Genomic DNA, 17,500 nt, shown 5'->3' with positions numbered 1-17,500 from the left:
CCTGGCAGACCGCACGGTACTCCCTCCTCTCTGTCTCATATAAGGGGCAGTGGAACATCACATGCATTGGGGACTCACCCGCGGCCCCGCAGAGGCAGCCGGGGTCATCGGACAACCCTCTCTCATGCAGCTTCTCAGCGAAATCCCCATGCCCTGACAGGAACTGGACGACGTAGTGTTCTAGGAACATCCACTTCATGAGAAGCCTGTCCAGCACGTTGGGGAAGAGTCCATGAGTGTGTCTGCCGGTCGTGGATTCGTCCCACCTGGTCTGCCACTCTCGCAGCAGATACTCAATCACCTCACTGTTGAGGTCCATGTCCGAACGCCCACCATCGAAGTCCTCCGGGAAGCTATAGCCATTGATGTCGAAGCTTCTCCCTCTAGAAGCCTTGTATCGGATGTCCAGGCGTCGCATATGCAGGTCAATCGGGGGGGCGCCTGCGACGATGAGGAGGGCGTCCGTGGCGACAGTTCTGTACGCTCTAGTTACACGCAGAAGCGCCTGCCTCTGCGCCGCTTGCAAGGCTTTAAGGCCAGTTCCGGTCATCAGATCCATCCAAGCCGGAGCCGCGTATGCAACGATAGGGAGGAACAGTCCGGTGTACAAAGTCCGCAGTGCCTTGTGTCTAAGTCCCCATGTGCGTCGCGCCACCGCAGCGAGAGCGTTGATCTTTTGCAAGCCCTTATCCTTCACCTTCTTGATGTGGGTATTAATCTTCATGCCTGTGTCGAAGTGTACCCCCAAGTACCTCACGCACTCGGCCATGCGGACCTGTTTTCCTTGGACTCTAACCGCTGGTGGTCTGCTCCTCGCAAACGATCCCCTCAGCATGATCATCTCGGTCTTCTCTCCAGCCAGAGAAAGTTTCTCCCGAGAACACCAACCCTCAATCGTCGCGATCGCCGCACGCGCCCTTCCCTCAATCTCGGCTCTGGTGTTACCAGCGATGAGCAGCGAGAGATCATCAGCATACGCGAAGACCTCGTGTCCATCCCTCTCCAAGGTCATCAGGAGGTCGTCGAACACCAGGTTCCAGAAAGGGGGAGCCGCCACGGAGCCCTGCGGGCAACCCCTCGTTACGCCCTTCTCCACTCTTCCGCTCCTACCGACAAGTATGACCCGTCTGTCAGACAGGTAGTCGGATACCAGGGAATACAAGTTCCCGGGACAGTTCCTCTCCCTGAGGTAATGCATAATGCTTGGCCACCAGACGTTATCGAAAGCGCCAGCAATGTCGAACATGATCGCGAGTACATACTTGCGATCGGAGGTCTCAACACACCTTCGCATCTCAACTATCGCGTCCACCGTTGACCTGCCCCTACGGAACCCGAACTGCCGCTGTGCTGCATACCCCGGCATCATGAAAGTCTCCTCTAGTCTCCCGACCATGAGCCTCTCGAGGGACTTCCCGATCACTGACAGGAGGCATATCGGGCGATAGGATTTCGCAAGCGCCTCATCCCTGTCCGTGCCCTTAAGCAACGCGCGCACTGAGCCAACCTTCCAGACCGCGGGGAAGCACCCGAACTCCAGACAGGCGTTGAACAACTTCAAGAACTCGGCACGGAGGACGCCATATGAGGCCTTGTAAACGATAACCTCGATGAGATCGGGTCCCGGGGCCTTGCCGTTCCGGAGGGAGGCGACGGCCTCCCCGATCTCGGCGTCGGCGAACCTCGAGACATCCGGCGCCGTCGGAGGCGGCGCGAGGCGAGAGTTTCTCCTTTCAATCTGCTCCTCCGTGCTGTCAGGGGTGTCATCCGGAACAAGGGCGTTCAGGAGCTCCAGGGCGGAGTCCTCCCATGTGATCGGGCGGTCCGCGCCTACGCATCTCGTAGACAGCGCCATTTCCGGGCTGCACTTTCTCATACACGCCCTGTACACCAACCCCCACGGGTTTTCATTGCCCTCGTTGGTCACGAATTTCTGCCAGTCGGTCGTCTTGGCACGGTGGATCTCAGCCGTGTACCTGCGTCTAATCAGGAGGTATTCATTCCTCCGGGCGATCTTTCGCACCGGGTCCGTCTCAACCTGGAAGGCCTTTCTGGTCTTGTAGGTTTTCTTCTTCAGGGCCGTGAGATCTCGCGTCCACCATGGGACAGATCTATCATGTCGCTGCTTCCGCTGCAGGACAGCGTCGCAGGCAGACACGATGCAGTCCTGAATTAAGGCCGCCGCCACCTCCACCTCATCCTTGCTCCTCGGACCAAAATCCCGCAATCTGAGTCCCCTGATCTGCTGGAGGACATCCTGGAATCTCGACCAGTCCACTTCGGTCGTTCGGTAACGCTGGTGCAGCGCCGGTTCTCGGGTTCCGGTGGCCCCCGCTCGATCCGGGAATCCGACGCAGAAGGAGATAGGGTTGTGGTCACTCGTCGTCCATCCCTCATGCACAGCCCAGTCGCGGATGAGTCCGGCCGCCGCCTCCGTGGCCATAGTGACGTCGATGTTCGATTTTCCACAGTGGTTTCGGAAGGTGGGGGGGTTGTCTGGGCTATTGAGCACCACCAGGTTCTCCGACGCTATCGTTTCCTCCAGCATCACACCCCGACTGTCCAGAATCCCACTGTGCCACATGGGGGATTTAGCGTTCACGTCAGCCGCTATGATCAACCTCTGGCCGCGCAGTTCATGGCAGATGTCATGTATCAGGCTGAGATAGCGGTCGATGTCATGCGAGAACCTAAAGTAGATGCTGGCCAGATATATCCTTCCAGCAGCGCCCGAGATCTCAACACATGTACAGTACTCACTGGACAGGCGAGCAAGCTTCAGAACGTTGAGCCCTGGGTTACGTACGGCTATTGCCGCCATCACGTGAGACTGTGGTTTTCCCCCGGTGACAGTGAGACAGCCCCTGAGTCCCAGAAGTCGACCTCTGACATTGTATGGTTCCTGCATTAGCAAGATGTCAATGTCCTCGTCGTTCATCACTCTCCGCATCTCCAGCGAGACGTTGTGCGATCCCCGCATGTTATGTTGCGCGATTTTTAGCTCCCGGCCATTTATGGTGATATTATTGGCCATAGTCGGTTCTAGAAAGGACCTGGTTGATCGCGGCTTTGTATGCGGGACATTCATTGCTCTTCACGGAGTGGTGGTGGTCTCTTCCAAACCTCTGGCAGTTCGAGCAGACTGCCAATGAGCTTTTGTTTGGGCAGTCCTTGAAGCTGTGCCCCGCGGTTCCACAGTGTCCGCACGTCTCCTTTTCCGCTCGGCAGTACTTAGATGTGTGTCCGAATGCCTGACATTTGTAGCATCGTGTGGCAGCAATGTAATCTTGCGCATTGCAACGGCTCCAGCCGATGTACAATGATTCCTTTTTGAGCAGATAATTTCTAGCTTCGTTTGAGACCTCGAGGATGGTGTTACATGTTTCTTTGTTTTTGTCCCCGGATTTGAAAGCAACCCTCATTTGTTGTCTCATTCGTGTTCTTCCTTCCTGATCCACGTTCTGCTCAGCGATGGTGTCCAGCAGAGTCTCATCCGTGAGCATCCTTGGGGTGTTGTACAGGATGACCCGTGGGCTCTTTTTCTGAGGTGCGCCAACCACCAGTCCAGCTTCCCTGAGTTTCTCATTACCCAGGAGTGCAGTCACGTCGCTCGTTTTGGCCGTCTCGACAATAATTCCGTTCCCCTGGATTCCCCGTACGCCCACCACTTGAAGTCCATCACGTGCCGGGGATATGAGTTTCTGCACCGCTTCCTTTGTCGCCTCACTAGACACGAATGCTTTTGTGTCCTTAGGTACAATGGTTATTACATTAGGAGGGTTTCGCTTTAAGTTAGAGGCCATCGCGGATTTGGATCTCAGCCCAACCCGTTCCGCATATGTAGTGGATCCTCTGGGGGCTGTGGTCGTTGCTGTGGCGAACCCCTTCTCGGCCTTCTCAACGGTGGTCTCGAAGGTCCTCCGCTGTTGAGCAGTTTCCCCCTTAAGCGCGGCAACTTGTCCCTCGAGGTGGCTGTTCTGGATCAGTGCCTCATTTAGAACGCCCTGAAGCTTGTAAAATTTGCCAAGGACGGCTTCTGTGGTCTTGCAGTCGATGGAGTTGTCCGGATCATGGAGGAAGGCCATTACACTCCTGAAGATTTTCTCCGACCTTGCCTTCAGGGAGAGAGTGGTTTCTGAGTCAGCCTTCTGTTGTTTTGCTTCATCGGTGTCAGTCTCGTGCTCCGTCAGGGCCTTAGGAGGAGAACCCTTTTTCTTTCTTTTCGTTTTCCCCGTCCGTCCATCAGCGGTCGCCGTTGTGGGCCCCGCATCACCGCTGCCCGAGCTCCTCCTCTTTCGTTTCTCCTTTCCCTTGGTCTTCCTCCTCCTGTTCGTCACTTCCTCAGAGTCGGAGCTCTCGAAGTCCATTTCTATAACCGTGTCAGCCGAAGAGCTGTCCTCGGATTCGTACGGAGATTTTCGTGTGATTGCCAGGATTTCTGAACTCAAACGAGAGTAAAAGGGCGTAAAGAGGTCAAAGGAGCAAAAGGGGTACACGAGGCACACGAGGCACAAGGGGCGCGATGGGCAGAAGGGACGAAAACGGCGAAAAGCGCGAGGAAAGAAGTGAAAACGTGGAAAGGGCGTAAAAGGGCGGAAAGTGTGAAAGAGGGCGCGGAAGAGCGCGAAAGTGCGAAAAGGGGTGAAAAGGAGCTAAAGGAGCGAAAAGGAGTGAAAAGGAGCAAAAAAGAGCAAAGGTGGAACTCGTGGAACTAATGAGGTAAAAGGTAGGGACATTTATTGTGCATCCGGCCACCTCGAAGGTAGCATCGGATATGCTTCCTCGCCGTTAAGGCATACGCATAGCATAAATTTTACATCTAAGTTTAGCGAGGCGGCTCCACTGTTCAAGTAGAACGGGCGATGGAAAAACCCAGCAGTGCCACCGAGACGTATACAGTGGACGAGTTCTTTGGCCGCGTGCGTTTGTGGGAGGATATGGTATTCCTCGCCCAAGCGCCGCGCTCACGGGGAACCACGGGAAGGCGAACTCGCTGCGTGCCGCTTGCACGCACACCCGACCCTTTCGGGCGATGGAGATGGGGAGGGGTGGTGAGAGAAGGTTGAGAAGGCCACATGCTTCGACGGGATAGTCTGGCATTGCCTGGTGAGTTGAAATCGGTGGGACGTTCACCTTGTCATTTCATATCTCTTTAGTTACTTGTTTCTCTGTACCACACTCTTTTGCTGCATGCGGCATCCGTTGCCCTGCCATCAGGGACAGGGATTGGGTAGCTCACGACATGCAGCTTTATGGGTAAACGCCGTGTAGCTTAACGTTTACCCGGAGAGCCGCGGTGATTTCGGAGTTATCACTCACGCAGGAGCTCCCTCGTTCTATGACAGAGCCACGGTGATCACATAGGACTCACTCACGTAAGAGCTCTCTCTAGCAGGTCGGGCGCGGCGTTCAGGCCGTTTCGCCCATTACAACCCTACGATCACGATATCTAGATGTTCAGGTATCGCCTGCAGGGATCGTCAGGGTGAGCTGAGTTTAGGGAATCTCTCTGAAGAGTAATTTCTCTTTAATATCTTTATAGTTTCTCTGTACCACACTCCATTGCTGCAAGCGGCATCCGTTGCCCTACCGTTGGCGGTAGGGATTGGGTAGCTCACGACAAGCAGCTTTATGGGTAAACGCCGTGTAGCTTAACGTTTACCCGGAGAGCCGCGGTGATTGTAGAATTATCACTCACGCAGGAGCTCCCTCGATTCAATTATTTCTCTGTACTACACTTCTAGCTGCAAGCGGCATCCGTTGCCCTACCGTTTGCGGTAGGGATTGGGTAGCTCACGACAAGCAACTTTATGGGTAAACGCCGTGTAGTTTAACGTTTACTCGGAGAGCCGCGGTGATTGCAGAATTATCACTCACGCAGGAGCTCCCTCGTTCTATGGCAGAGCCACGGTGATCACATAGGACTCACTCTCGTAAGAACTCTCTCTTATACTTGAGCCACGGTGATCGCATAGGACTCACTCACGTAGGAGCTCTCTCTTTCTGCCAGAGCCACGGTGATCACATAGGACTCACTCACGTAAGAGCTCACTTTCTACCAGAGCCCCGTTGGTCACCCGAGGGTTTCCAGGTCCTACCGCGTGGAGGGGGGGTTGGCGCACCAGGGAATAGAACCCTGGACCTTCTAAGACCCAAAAGGTAGGGACATTTAATGTGCACCCGGCCTCCCCGAAGGTAGGCATCGGATATGCTTCCTCGCCGTTAAGGCATACGCATAGCATAAATTTTATATCTACTTTTAGCGAGGCGGCTCCACTGTTCAAGTAGAGCGGGCAATGGAAAAATCCAGCAGTGCCACCGAGACGTGTACGGTGGACGAGTTCTTTGGCCGCAGGCGGCCGATCGAGGATAGCTCCTCGCTCGGTCGCCTACGCTCACGGGGTACCACGGGAAGGCGAACTCGCTGCGTGCCGCTCGCACGCACACCCGACCCTTAAGGGCGATGGAAGTAGGAAGAGAGGAGAGGCGGGACTCCTGAAAATAAGGTGGAACATTTCTGTTCCTTGGTGGAGGTCCGGCGCGGCAGTGTATCCGCAAGTCTTCTCGCGGGGCTGACGTGCCCTCCCGAGCGCTACGATGCAGCTCGATAGGACGCTCCGGTTTGTCCAAGTTTCACGTTGTCCTTGGTATTTTATTTAAGTCTTCGCGCTTTCACTTACACTTAGTTTTCCCTTACACTTTACACTTTACACTTTTCACTTACTTACTTCTTACTTGTCTGTCTCTACTTCTGATCCTGAAGTGCCTTCAGCCACAGGGTTTCGCGGCAGAACTCTTCGAACAGAGAGGAGGTCTCTGGAGACGATACTAGGTGATGTGCCGCTTCCGGCCATCTCCAATCGCCTATGGGAACTATGTCTCGCAGAGCCTCCCTCTGAGGGTCGAAGATCGGGCAGTCGAGGAGGAAGTGTCCGACTGTGTCCTCCTCGCTTCCGCAGGCGCAGTTGCTGCTGTCGATGGCTCCGTACGCATGGAGTCGCGCGTTGAATTTTCCGTGGCCTGTGAGCACTTGCGATGTGTAGTGGCTCGGTCTCATCCACTTCGCTTCCATCCGCTCTTCGATGTCGTTGAAGAAGGCGTGTGTTGTTCGGCCTTTGTGGGAGGCATCCCACTTGGTCTGCCACATCTTCGCTGCTTCCGCCTGTAACAAATCTTTTGCATCGTCGTTTCCCGCGCGTACGACGATGCTCCCGAACCTGGCGTCCATACCGTTCCTCGTCTTGAAGAGTGCCCTACGCTGCTCTAGCAAGATGTCGATCGGGACCGCTCCGGCTACGACGCACATGCTGTCCCACGATGACCAGCGATATGCGCCAGTCACCGCAATAAGAGCACGACGCTGCATGCCCCTGAGCGTTCTCAGTTCTTTCTCTCCGCACAAGTCTGACCAGCCGGCGGCTGCATAAGTCGCCATCGGCAGGAAGACTCCGCGATATATTACGGAGAGAGCCCTGAATCTAAGTCCCCATCGGCTTCTCGCGAGCTTCCCGAATTTTGCGAAGAGCGACCCGACCTTGTCGCATAGGTATTGGCAGTGGGATCGGACACCCATGCCGCTATCGAAGTGGACGCCTAGGTATCGCACGGCGGACTTGAACGCGATTGTAGTTTGCCCTATTCGAATGGTCGGTGGTCTGTTCGTGAAATTTGCCTTATGCCGAACGGTCTTTCGTTTCCTATCCGGGCGCGAGCCTCCTCTGCTTCCTAATAATTTCTGCTCGATGTAGCCGCTCTTAAGCACGATTGCTTCCGTTTTGCGGGCTGACAGTTCGAGCTTCGCGGATTTGCACCAGCTTACGATCTGGTCGACAGCATGTTGTGCCTTGTCTTCTATTTCTTTCCTACTGTTCCCGGTTATAACTATGATGAGGTCGTCCGCGTACGCGATGAATTTACCCGGGATCAATTCTTCGAGTATTCTCAGGAGTTCGTCGAACATAAGATTCCAGCACGCCGGTGCGAGGACAGAGCCCTGAGGGCATCCTCTAGAGGCGCGCTTGGAGACCCTCTCCTCTCCTACCGCAATGCTCACATTGCGGTCGTCGAAGTAGTTCGCGATCACCTGGAATACGTTTCGCGGGCAGCCACGCTCTCTTAGACTCTGTAGTACTAAGGGCCACCAAACGTTGTCGAACGCGCCCGAAATGTCGAAGAGCAGCCCCACCGCATATCGATCCTCGGTAGAATCAACTATGCGGCGTAGCTCGGCGATCGCGAGCTCTGTCGATTTGTTAGGCATGAAGCCGTACTGCCGATCGGAAATCTGGCCCGGTGCCATCGCGGTCTGGTCTATTCTCCTCTTGAGGAGTTTCTCGAATAGTTTTCCTACAACAGAGAGGAGGCAAATCGGTCGGTATGATTTCGGGTCCTTCACGTCTTTCCCTTCGCCCTTCAAGAGAACTCTGAGGGAGCCCTCCTTCCAGATCGAGGGGAAGACGCCCCACTGAAGGCACCCGTTGAAGAGCCGTACCAGTTGGTCGGGAATGACTTTGGCCGCTGCCTTTAGCACTCCGACTTCGATACAATCAAGCCCCGGTGCTTTATTATTTTTGAAGGTCTTAACCGCGTCGATGACTTCCTCTTTAACGAACGGAGAGGCGTCTTCAGTGCTTGGCGCGATCCGTGCACTTTCTCTAATCGTACGCTGCTCGGGCGTATCTTCTTCTACGCGATCTTCGGGGACGTGTGCTTCCAGCAGCAACTTAGCTGTTTCTACCGCGCTGGTCGTATGACCATTATCACGCCGGAGTGTGCTAAGCACACTCTGAACTTGGAGTTTCTTCGCCTGGAGTTTGTATACGGTACCCCAGGGCTCCTCGTTCCCGTGCGACGTTACGAACTTCTGCCAGCTCTTGAGCTTCGCCTTCTTCACCTCCCTGCTGTACTCACGCACCGAAGAGCGGTAGGCCAGCTTCTTCTGGGGGCGAGCGAGCTCGTCTCTTTCTTGCTGGAAGGCACGTCTCCGCTGGTATGCGGCCTTCTTGAGCTCCGTGAGCTCTTTCGTCCACCACGGGTTGGACTTCCTAAACTTACGTTTACGTGGCATCGACGCTGTGCAGGCATCAGTTATGATGTCTGCAAGCGTTTCTGCCATTTTCTCGACCCCTTCCGCCGACTCTAGTTCGAGGGGCGCCAGTCTCGTTCGGGAGAGATCGGCTAAGCGCTCCTCGAACTTCTCCCAGTTGGCTTTCTTCGTGTTGAATCTGGTGTTGGCTGCGTTCCGTCCTGCTGATGATGGTGAAGTCTTCTTTGGTGCCCGCAGTCTGATGTCCACGGCTCTGTGGTCGCTCGTTGTCCAGTCGTCCCTGACGTTCCATTCGCGGATGAGTCCGGCCATTGATGGTGACGCCAATGTCACGTCGATGTAGGATGATCCTCCCGGTGTCCAGAAGGTTGGTGGCTGCTTGATGTCGTTCACAACTTCCATGTTGAACGATGCTATGAGTGCTTCCAACTGGGCTCCTCTGTCGTCGGCGGTCTGTGGGCCCCAGAGGGGTGATCGCGCGTTCGCGTCTAACGAAACTAACATTCTCTGCCCCCTCAGCGAACGGAACACCATTTCGAGGTGACTGAGGTGCTTCTCTATCTCGTCGCAGTACTGAAAGTAGCACGATACGACGTAGAACGAGCAGCCGGGTGCCAGCACTTCTGCACACGCGCAGTGGGAGTTGCTGAGCTGCGAGACGAATACTACGTCGAAGTGAGGGTTACAAACGGCTACGGCAGCCCACGGAGTTTGTGTTTGGTCGGCCACGATCCTCACTCCGGTTCCTAAGCTACAAATAGTGCTGCTCGCGCCCTGCTTCCTGACGTACATTTCCTGCAATAACAGGACGTCAAGTCGCTTTTCGGCTACAAGCTGACGCACTTCGCCGCTGACTACATCTGAACGTCGCATGTTCAGTTGCATTATCCTAATTCCCGTGTACGCATTCGCGGTCGCGGGCTCCGAGAGCCTTTCTCCTTGTTGTACGTTCGAGTGGGTAGTGGGGACGCTGGTCGAGAGCGGAGACGAAGCGCTTGCGGGCACAGAGGCCCTGGTCGACGCGGGCACGGACGCGGTTTCGCACGCAATCGCGGGACTGTTCGCGGAGCTAATCGCGGAGCTAATTCCCGATTCCCTTCCCGGGTGGTTTTGGACGGCCTGAAGACCGGAACCTCGTTGGGTCTGCACCATCGTCGGCGCGGAGAGGGAGGAAGCGCGGTGATGAGAATTCGCGAGGGAGGCGGCCGCAGTCGTCGATCGCGTTACGCGGGGGCTCCGCGTCTCGACTGATGGTGCGACCGTGTGTGTCCCACGTTGTCCTCCGACCTCTGACGGGCGAAGTGTTGCCGGCCGAAGTCTTCTCACCGCTTCCATGTTAGTCTCCCCCGGCCCAGCTCCCACCCGGAGATCCGAATGGGGAGCGAGTTTACCTCCGGAGTATTTTGAGCTTGAGGAGACCATCATGTTTGTAAATTTTTAGCGCGGCTGGTTTGGTAGACCCCCAGTGCCCGGGTCAGCTGGAAAAGTGAAGGAGTATAGGTTAGTGCACGGAGGGATCCTCCTGTCGGAGCGACTAGTTGTAATTGTTCTCTGTAATTTTGGCCTCTGCCTGACTCTCGATGGAGCTCGAAACCGCGGTCACAGTGTGACTCTCGCAGGAGTTCCGGGCCTCGGTCGGCAGCGGCTCGTTTCCGACAGGGTGCTAGCACGTCGGGTGGGACGGCCCAGCGGCTAGGGAAATGGGAGACAAGTACTTATAGTGGTTGTCTCCTCCACTTTTAAGTGCTCCGTTGGAGCGTCACCTCGGCGTCCACCTCTATATAATTTTAGTGACAACGGCGCCTCCGCTTGCATGTTTATCGGCTATCTTCCGGCGGCGTGTTGCTTCCCCCGATTTTATCGAGTCCCCAGCGGCGTATTGCTTTTGGGTGACCCGATTTTTCTAAGTCCCAGCAGCGTATTGCTTCTGGGATTGTCTTTTCGAGTTGGCGGCGTGTTGCCACTGACTCTGCAGGCTCATTGGGGAGAACATCGCCCCGTCGGATCTTTTTTGCCGCCCTGCACATTGCTGGACATACAACATGCAAATCTGCAAAAGTGCTCAAAGCAAAATAGGAATCAATAAGTACCAGCGGCGTGTTGCCTCTATAGTACTCATCGATTCCTCTAAGTGCTGGAGGCGTGTTGCTTCCAGCACTTGCTTATTAGACGGGTGTCGTAGTTCCCGTCTATTTCGACTCATGTCTTTCGCTCCTATTCGCAAGTTCTGAATGCCCTCTTCATTCGACTGCGAGTTCCTCCGACGTTTAGCTCAGTTCCCTCCGTCGGAGGCTTTGTAGTTGCTTCTAGACTACATTATTCATGCAAGCGGTTACACGCCCCCATTAAAACGTGTCTTTGCCGTCGCGTGCCTTCCTCACGCGCCGGCTAGGCGTCGCCCTACCAGCATATGCCTGTTTCACATGCTGGCGGCGCGGTGCGCTCATATCATCACGCACCGCTTGTCACTCCTCTACCCTCATCTTGGCTCGTGGCATTTGCCGCGTGGCTCGGGGTGTAGGCTCCGGTGGGACTACCGGAGGCTTCGCTCACTTAGGAGTTTCTCCCGTGGTGTACGACCGGGTTACGCTCCGGTCCTTCGACACCACGGCGAGGATTTCTCCGATTCAAAGCGAGCCACGGTGATCGCATAGGACTCACTCACGTAGGAGCTCTTTCTTATATTAGGGCCACGGTGGTCTCATAGGACTCACTCACGTAGGAGCTCTTTCTTATATTAGAGCCACGGTGATCTCATAGGACCCACTCACGTAGGAGCTCTTTCTTATATTAGAGCCACGGTGGTCTCATAGGACCCACTCACGTAGGAGCTCTCTCTTATATTAGAGTCACGGTGATCGCATAGGACTCACTCACGTAGGAACTCTTTCTTATACTAGAGCCACGGTGATCGCATAGGACTCACTCACGTAAGGGCTCATTTTACCAGAGCCCCGTCGGTCACCCGAGGGTGTCCAGGTCCTACCACTTGGAGGAGGGGTTGGCGCACCAGGGAATAAAACCCTGGACCTTCTAGGACCCAAAAGGTAGGGACAGAGGGAAACTCGTTAATCCAAACACGCGCATCGCAAACATATCCGGGGACGATCTAGCTAACAGTACAGACCAAAACTGACTCCCGCCGTTTACCCGCACGACCGATAGAACACGATTAGTACACGTCGAAATATAACTCGGAAAATTATTTCTCAATAACTCGATAAATACTCATCCGAGCGCTTTCATACTTGATATTTGTCTTCCAAATGCTTTACCACACGATGATCTAATATTTATAATTGTCCGAGTAAGCCGGAAAGATAAGTTTACTCTTGGCGGTCGGAGCAATATTTCACAAAAACTGGAGCAATACGCGTCCGAGAGCTTTGAAACTCGAGAAATATTGATGACAAGCGGTATCGTGCGTGGATATAACGATTAAAGTCGTGCGGGAGCTCGGGGAGAAAAGTTTACTCTTGGCGGTTGGACTTAGAAAAATTTCGCTCGAGCTCCTTCGCACGGCGATACGACGCGCCTCGGCGCGCGAACGATTCGTTCGAGCGGCCGAGCAAGCGATGCGCTCCGAACATTATTCTCAGTTTATTCGATAAATACTCATCCGAGCGCTTTCATACTTGATATTTGTCTTCGAAATGCTTTACCACACGATGATCTAATATTTATAATTGTCCGAGTAAGCCGGAAAGATAAGTTTACTCTTGGCGGTCGGAGCAATATTTCACAAAAACTGGAGCAATACGCGTCCGAGAGCTTTGAAACTCGAGAAACATTGATGACAAGCGGTATCGTGCGTGGATATAACGATTAAAGTCGTGCGGGAGCTCGGGGAGAAAAGTTTACTCTTGGCGGTTGGACTTAGAAAAATTTCGCTCGAGCTCCTTCGCACGGCGATCCGACCCGCCTCGGCGCGCGAACGATTCGTTCGAGCGGCCGAGCAAGCGATGCGCTCCGAACATTATTCTCAGTTTATTCGATAAATACTCATCCGAGCGCTTTCATACTTGATATTTGTCTTCGAAATGCTTTACCACACGATGATCTAATATTTATAATTGTCCGAGTAAGCCGGAAAGATAAGTTTACTCTTGGCGGTCGGAGCAATATTTCACAAAAACTGGAGCAATACGCGTCCGAGAGCTTTGAAACTCGAGAAATATTGATGACAAGCGGTATCGTGCGTGGATATAACGATTAAAGTCGTGCGGGAGCTCGGGGAGAAAAGTTTACTCTTGGCGGTTGGACTTAGAAAAATTTAGCTCGAGCTCCTTCGCACGGCGATCCGACCCGCCTCGGCGCGCGAACGATTCGTTCGAGCGGCCGAGCAAGCGATGCGCTCCGAACATTATTCTCAGTTTATTCGATAAATACTCATCCGAGCGCTTTCATACTTGATATTTGTCTTCGAAATGCTTTACCACACGATGATCTAATATTTATAATTGTCCGAGTAAGCCGGAAAGATAAGTTTACTCTTGGCGGTCGGAGCAATATTTCACAAAAACTGGAGCAATACGCGTTCGAGAGCTTTGAAACTCGAGAAATATTGATGACAAGCGGTATCGTGCGTGGATATAACGATTAAAGTCGTGCGGGAGCTCGGGGAGAAAAGTTTACTCTTGGCGGTTGGACTTAGAAAAATTTCGCTCGAGCTCCTTCGCAGGGCGATCCGACGCGCCTCGGCGCGCGAACGATTCGTTCGAGCGGCCGAGCAAGCGATGCGCTCCGAACATTATTCTCAGTTTATTCGATAAATACTCATCCGAGCGCTTTCATACTTGATATTTGTCTTCAAAATGCTTTACCACACGATGATCTAATATTTATAATTGTCTGGGAACGCTAGGAAAAAAGTTTACTCTTGGCGGTTGGACTTTGAAAAATTTCGCTCGGTCGGAGTTGCTCGCAATGCGCCCGGAACATTATTCTGAGTTTATTCGATAAATATTCATCCTAGAGCTTCGATACTTGATATTTATTGTTAGAATGCGTTATTATACAATGATCTAATATTTATAATGGTCTGGGAACGCTAGGAAAAAAGTTTACTCTTGGCGGTTGGACTTAGAAAAATTTCGCTCGGTCGGAGTTGCTCGCAATGCGCCCGGAACATTATTCTGAGTTTATTCGATAAATATTCATCCTAGAGCTTCGATACTTGATATTTATTGTTAGAATGCGTTATTATACAATGATCTAATATTTATAATGGTCTGGGAACGCTAGGAAAAAAGTTTACTCTTGGCGGTTGGACTTAGAAAAATTTCGCTCGGTCGGAGTTGCTCGCAATGCGCCCGGAACATTATTCTGAGTTTATTCGATAAATATTCATCCTAAAGCTTTGATACTTGATATTTATTGTTAGAATGCGTTATTATACAATGATCTAATATTTATAATGGTCTGGGAACGCTAGGAAAAAAGTTTACTCTTGGCGGTTGGACTTAGAAAAATTTCGCTCGGTCGGAGTTGCTCGCAATGCGCCCGGAACATTATTCTGAGTTTATTCGATAAATATTCATCCTAGAGCTTTGATACTTGATATTTATTGTTAGAATGCGTTGTTATACAATGATCTAATATTTATAATGGTCTGGGAACGCTAGGAAAAAAGTTTACTCTTGGCGGTTGGACTTAGAAAAATTTCGCTCGGTCGGAGTTGCTCGCAATGCGCCCGGAACATTATTCTGAGTTTATTCGATGAATATTCATCCTAAAGCTTTGACACTTGATATTTATTGTTAGAATGCGTTATTATACAATGATCTAATATTTATAATGGTCTGGGAACGCTAGGAAAAAAGTTTACTCTTGGCGGTTGGACTTAGAAAAATTTCGCTCGGTCGGAGTTGCTCGCAATGCGCCCGGAACATTATTCTGAGTTTATTCGATAAATATTCATCCTAAAGCTTTGATACTTGATATTTATTGTTAGAATGCGTTATTATACAATGATCTAATATTTATAATGGTCTGGGAACGCTAGGAAAAAAGTTTACTCTTGGCGGTTGGACTTAGAAAAATTTCGCTCGGTCGGAGTTGCTCGCAATGCGCCCGGAACATTATTCTGAGTTTATTCGATAAATATTCATCCTAGAGCTTTGATACTTGATATTTATTGTTAGAATGCGTTGTTATACAATGATCTAATATTTATAATGGTCTGGGAACGCTAGGAAAAAAGTTTACTCTTGGCGGTTGGACTTAGAAAAATTTCGCTCGGTCGGAGTTGCTCGCAATGCGCCCGGAACATTATTCTGAGTTTATTCGATAAATATTCATCCTAAAGCTTTGACACTTGATATTTATTGTTAGAATGCGTTATTATACAATGATCTAATATTTATAATGGTCTGGGAACGCTAGGAAAAAAGTTTACTCTTGGCGGTTGGACTTAGAAAAATTTCGCTCGGTCGGAGTTGCTCGCAATGCGCCCGGAACATTATTCTGAGTTTATTCGATAAATATTCATCCTAAAGCTTTGATACTTGATATTTATTGTTAGAATGCGTTATTATACAATGATCTAATATTTATAATGGTCTGGGAACGCTAGGAAAAAAGTTTACTCTTGGCGGTTGGACTTAGAAAAATTTCGCTCGGTCGGAGTTGCTCGCAATGCGCCCGGAACATTATTCTGAGTTTATTCGATAAATATTCATCCTAAAGCTTTGATACTTGATATTTATTGTTAGAATGCGTTATTATACAATGATCTAATATTTATAATGGTCTGGGAACGCTAGGAAAAAAGTTTACTCTTGGCGGTTGGACTTAGAAAAATTTCGCTCGGTCGGAGTTGCTCGCAATGCGCCCGGAACATTATTCTGAGTTTATTCGATAAATATTCATCCTAAAGCTTTGATACTTGATATTTATTGTTAGAATGCGTTATTATACAATGATCTAATATTTATAATGGTCTGGGAACGCTAGGAAAAAAGTTTACTCTTGGCGGTTGGACTTAGAAAAATTTCGCTCGGTCGGAGTTGCTCGCAATGCGCCCGGAACATTATTCTGAGTTTATTCGATAAATATTCATCCTAGAGCTTTGATACTTGATATTTATTGTTAGAATGCGTTATTATACAATGATCTAATATTTATAATGGTCTGGGAACGCTAGGAAAAAAGTTTACTCTTGGCGGTTGGACTTAGAAAAATTTCGCTCGGTCGGAGTTGCTCGCAATGCGCCCGGAACATTATTCTGAGTTTATTCGATAAATATTCATCCTAAAGCTTTGATACTTGATATTTATTGTTAGAATGCGTTATTATACAATGATCTAATATTTATAATGGTCTGGGAACGCTAGGAAAAAAGTTTACTCTTGGCGGTTGGACTTAGAAAAATTTCGCTCGGTCGGAGTTGCTCGCAATGCGCCCGGAACATTATTCTGAGTTTATTCGATAAATATTCATCCTAGAGCTTTGATACTTGATATTTATTGTTAGAATGCGTTGTTATACAATGATCTAATATTTATAATGGTCCGGGAACGCTAGGAAAAAAGTTTACTCTTGGCGGTTGGACTTAGAAAAATTTCGCTCGGTCGGAGTTGCTCGCAATGCGCCCGGAACATTATTCTGAGTTTATTCGATAAATATTCATCCTAGAGCTTTGATACTTGATATTTATTGTTAGAATGCGTTGTTATACAATGATCTAATATTTATAATGGTCTGGGAACGCTAGGAAAAAAGTTTACTCTTGGCGGTTGGACTTAGAAAAATTTCGCTCGGTCGGAGTTGCTCGCAATGCGCCCGGAACATTATTCTGAGTTTATTCGATGAATATTCATCCTAAAGCTTTGACACTTGATATTTATTGTTAGAATGCGTTATTATACAATGATCTAATATTTATAATGGTCTGGGAACGCTAGGAAAAAAGTTTACTCTTGGCGGTTGGACTTAGAAAAATTTCGCTCGGTCGGAGTTGCTCGCAATGCGCCCGGAACATTATTCTGAGTTTATTCGATAAATATTCATCCTAAAGCTTTGATACTTGATATTTATTGTTAGAATGCGTTATTATACAATGATCTAATATTTATAATGGTCTGGGAACGCTAGGAAAAAAGTTTACTCTTGGCGGTTGGACTTAGAAAAATTTCGCTCGGTCGGAGTTGCTCGCAATGCGCCCGGAACATTATTCTGAGTTTATTCGATAAATATTCATCCTAGAGCTTTGATACTTGATATTTATTGTTAGAATGCGTTGTTATACAATGATCTAATATTTATAATGGTCTGGGAACGCTAGGAAAAAAGTTTACTCTTGGCGGTTGGACTTAGAAAAATTTCGCTCGGTCGGAGTTGCTCGCAATGCGCCCGGAACATTATTCTGAGTTTATTCGATAAATATTCATCCTAAAGCTTTGATACTTGATATTTATTGTTAGAATGCGTTATTATACAATGATCTAATATTTA

This window comes from Lasioglossum baleicum, unplaced genomic scaffold (assembly GCF_051020765.1).
Source record: "Lasioglossum baleicum unplaced genomic scaffold, iyLasBale1 scaffold0073, whole genome shotgun sequence".
NCBI classification, from domain to species: domain Eukaryota; kingdom Metazoa; phylum Arthropoda; class Insecta; order Hymenoptera; family Halictidae; genus Lasioglossum; species Lasioglossum baleicum.
The sequence above is the reverse complement of the archived record's forward strand: the minus strand, read 5'-3'. Positions refer to the sequence as shown.